The following is a 4774-nucleotide window of genomic DNA, read 5'->3' on the forward strand; positions in this document are numbered from 1 at the left end:
TTCAACTGTCATCCTTCCATTTATACTCTCAGCCATCCAAACACTCAGCCAATCATCCAGCATTCTACTGCTCATTTACTCCCCCCTCCTCTTTCATTCCACTTACCACATATCTTCTATACAAACAGCACTTACCATATTTACATTAATACAGGAACATCACATTCCCCCCCCCCTTAAAAATAACGGCAGAGTATTATTCCTGCTCTAGGATTCATACGTCGCGTTAACAAGTAAAACAAGTCTCTCTGGGGAAAATGTCTTTCTTTGTTCCTCCGTCTGCTCACGTCACTGCAGTCCCAGCCACCTGCCTTGACAGTCCATCGGCCAATACATTGTCCTTGCCTTTTATGAACTGGAAGTCCACTTGATAGTCTTGTAGGGCCCATGACCACCTCTGCAGCATAGTATTATGATTTTTCATAGTCTGTAACCATAACAAGGCCCGATGGTCTGTCGTCACCATAAATCTTTGTCCCCACACGTATGGGCGCAACTTGTTCAGTCCCCACACGACCGCTAGGCACTCCTTTTGGACTGATGAATAGTTTTTCTCCCTCGACATCAGCTTGCGACTCAGATACGCCACTGGATGTCTGGTGCCTTCTCTCTCCTGCAGCAAGATGATTCCCAGCGCGAGGTCCGACGCATCTGTAGCCACGGTGAATGGTTGCTCATAGTCTGCTGCTATTAATATGGGTCCTTGGCACAAGGCTTGCTTCAGCAGATCAAAAGCCTTCTGACATTCATCCGTCCATACCACACACTCAGAACACTTTTTTTTTGTCAACTCATGCAAGGGGGTTGCTATTTCCCCAAAATCTTTCACAAACTTTCTATAAAAACCAGCCACACCTAGAAATGTCCTAACTTGTTTTTTAGTTAAGGGGATAGGCCACGCTTGTATTGCCTCCACCTTGCTCCATAAGGGGGTGATTTTCCCACTCCCCACCTTATGTCCTAAATAGACCACCCCCTTCAACCCAAACTGGCATTTCTTAGCTTTTATTGTGAGGCCTCCCTTTCTTAATGCCTCTAATACTGTGGTCAGGTGTTGGACATGCTCAGGCACCGACTTGCTAAAAATGGCCACGTCATCTATATAGGCCACTGCAAAATCTGACATGCCTAGCAACACAGTATTGATTAGCCTCTGAAACGAACTTGGTGAGTTTCTTAGTCCCATGGGTAAGGTCACAAACTCATATAACCCATCTGGTGTACTGAAGGCAGTTTTGGCTCTGGATTGCTCGTCTAGTTCCATTTGCCAAAATCCTTTACAGAGGTCTAACGTAGAGATAATGGTTGCTGTCCCCAACAACTCTAACATTGCGTCCACCCTAGGCTTAGGATACGCATCTGGGACAGTAATTTTATTGATTAGCCGATAATCAATGCAAAATCTTGTCGTTCCATCTTTTTTTGGAACCAGGACAATACTTGAGGCCCAGGGACTGATGGATTCCCTGATCACTCCTAGTTCCAGCATATCTTCCACCTCCTTTTTGATTTCACTCAAAACTTTCCCATTCACACGGTACGGAACAGATCTGATCGGGGCATGATCTCCAGTATCAATGGAATGTTTGGCTATACTGGTTCGGCCAGGTTTATTGCTAAAGAGATTCCCATAGTTTTTCAAAACTCTCAGAATCTCTTCTTTTACTTCCTCCTTCACCTCCTCTGACCATTCCAATTGATCTACCCCTCCTTTGTCTTTGCTTTCCTGTACCAAATCCGGAAGTTCAGGCCCACTTCCCTCAGGGAATAAGGTAACTTGCAACACCTTTGCATCCCTGGTATGGTAAGGCTTTAACATATTTACATGAATCACTTTGTTTTTGTTTAATTGGTTTGTGGTAATTACATACGTCACTGTGTCAAGCTTTTCTCTTATGGTATATGGTCCCTCCCAGTTAGCCTGTAATTTATCATGTTTCCTGGGTATGAACGCCATAACCATATCTCCCACATCATACACATGTTTCCTGGCTGTTCTGTCATACCAGTAACTTTGCTTCTCCTGAACTTGACTCAAATTCTTTTGTACAGCTTCCATCATTGATGTTAATTTGCTGCGGAAGTCTAATACAAAATCTACTACAGATGTTTTGTACTCTTCCAGGGTTCCTTCAAATGAATGTTTTAACAGTTCCAAAGGTCCCCTCACTTTTCTAGTGAACATCAGTTCAAAGGGTGAGAAGCCTGTTGACTCCTGAGGGACTTCTCTGTACGTGAATAAGAAGCACCCCAAACGTTCATCCCAGTCTTGTGGGTGTTCTTGAACATAACTTCTTATCATGCCCTTCAGAACCCCATTAAATCTGGTTCTGTATTTGCTAGGTACTATCAATTGCTTCACTGGTTCACATTCATCCTTTCTCTCAGCAGGCATCGACAGTCTATATAAAATCCCATTCTCACACACAATTTGATTCCTCAGTTTGTCAGTAAAGGGAATCTTTTGTGTCAGGGCTTGGTCCTTTATTTGCTTCAAACTTGTATCCCTATTCAGTTCTTCCCTGAACTGCTCTGTCTCTTCTTGACTAGAGACCATTTGATACAAGTTGTTTCTTTCAGCAGGCTTCCTAGGAGTTGCTATGGTGACCTTAGGCTTGATAACAGATTCCACCATTTTCTTCAGCCTGTGTTAACATGGCTTCTGCTTCTTTGCCAAGTTGCTGTCTGGTCACCACATATATTTTCCCTTGTGCCCCCATAACATCTCTTCCCAGTATCACTGGTTCTTGTTGTTGGGCATTAATACCCACTTTATATTCTCCCTCTCGGCCTCTCCACTGCATTTTCACTAGGGCCATGGGTAAGCTTTCTGGTTGTCCCCTCACTCCTTGGATAGTCACCATTTCCTGAGGTAATATTTCCTCAGATTTTATTAAATCTGGCCTCAGTAACGTCTGAGCGGCACCAGTATCAAGCAATGCCCAATAATTTGCCCCTTGAACACACACTTCTTCTCTTAGACTCGAATCCAAGTCTTTCACTTCTGTCCAGTTTATCTGGCAGAACTGAACCTTTTTTGTTGTTAGATCTTTTGGTTCTGTTTTTACTGCCCTTGCCTGAGCAGGATTACTAATGGGGTTGGCAACCTCACATTGAAAACGTAGGTGCCCCGGTCTAGCAAATTTATAGCATAATTTCTCCTCCATTTTAGGGTACACAGATCTACTCTGGGGTGTCCTGTGCCCTTCAGATTTTACTGGAGGACTCACTCGCTGTGGCACCACATCCCTTTTGACGCCATTATATGGTCTGGGTTTAAACTCTCTTGATGTTTTCCCCACCCAGCCAGTTCTATTGGAGGCAAAGTGATCCGCCAACTCTGCGGCCTCCTGCACTGATGTAGGGGAACGGTCTTTGACAAGGAGCCTTATTTCTGGTGGTAACTGATGGAATAATTGATCCAGTATCATGAGGCTTTTCACCTCTTCCACTGACTGAGCTTTGGCACTACTCATCCACTTTCCAAATATATCCATCAACTTTGCTCCCAGTTCAACAAAAGACCTCCCTGCTTGGATCTGACAATTTCAGAATAACTTTCTAAAATAGTCAGGTCCCAGTCTGAATCTTTTGTAGACTGCCTCTTTAAACTCGGCATATGTGACGGGCTTGTCTGAGGGGAAATATTGGTATACCTCAGCCAATTCCTCTTTGATCAGGTTTGATAAATATTGCATATATTTATCCTCTGGTAGCCCCCACAATTGATCTGCCTTTTCAAAAGTGCTGAGGTAAATCTGTGGATCTTGTCCAGGCTCAAACACTGCAAAGTCTTTTGGTGTAACCTTTATCTTTGTTTCATTTCTGTCCTTTCTTGTTTCATCAGAATGAAACTTCTCTCTTTCAAATTTTAACTTTTCCACCTGTAATTCAGCATCCACTCTCATTCTCTCAAATTCCAACTCCCTCTGCTTATCTTTTTCCTCACGTTCCCATTTTAACTTCTCTCTCAAATACTCTATGTAAGCGGGATTGCTTAAGTATCCTTCTGGGGTCTCTTCCCTGACAGGTTGTTTTTGCTGGACAGTTGTAAATCCTATTAGTGCCACCCTCAATTCATCTACCCCTTTAACCCTCGTGAGGTAAATTGAATGTTATGCACTTCTCCACCAGCTCCTCTCTTTTCATCTTTATGTATTCAGCCATGATGTTGGAGTTCACTCCCTCTTTGCCACACACTCTTTGCCAGTCACTCTCACAAGTAATCTTTATTTGTTATTTCTGTTTGCCACACCACTGTTAGGGATTCTCTAGTATTCGTATCTGGACTCTCTTGTCAACACCTGTGTTCGTATTCTCTGTTGTTCGTATCCCACCGCTACTGCCACCACATGTGACGCCCTTCCCTGACTCTCCCTGTCAGGTTCCTACCTGCTCGTGGCTACTGCCTGTCACTAGGCACCACCAGGGACTCCACCAGTCCGGACTGTCCTTTTTTATGGTTTCTCTCTCCGCTCTAGCACAGACCTCACCAGATCCCCCTGCTAGGCAGCACCACCAGTCACGTCCTATAACCAGTATTCCCAGACACTCTGCTTGAGTCTCTCTCAATCAGGTTACCTCTGTGACTGCGTGCTTAAGCTGTCCCTATCCCTTTGATCTATATAGAATGCATATAATTCTGGTTTGCTGTGGATACTTGTGGTGTTATATTCTTCCCTTCACCGCTGCCACCAATTGTTACAGTTTCCCTTCAGCCTTGGTAAGTACCTTGCCCTCCCCTCTGGTCTGTATATTCCCCAGCCAAGGATCA

Source organism: Rhineura floridana, chromosome 11 (genome assembly GCF_030035675.1).
Source record: "Rhineura floridana isolate rRhiFlo1 chromosome 11, rRhiFlo1.hap2, whole genome shotgun sequence".
In the NCBI taxonomy this organism is placed as follows: Eukaryota; Metazoa; Chordata; class Lepidosauria; order Squamata; family Rhineuridae; genus Rhineura; species Rhineura floridana.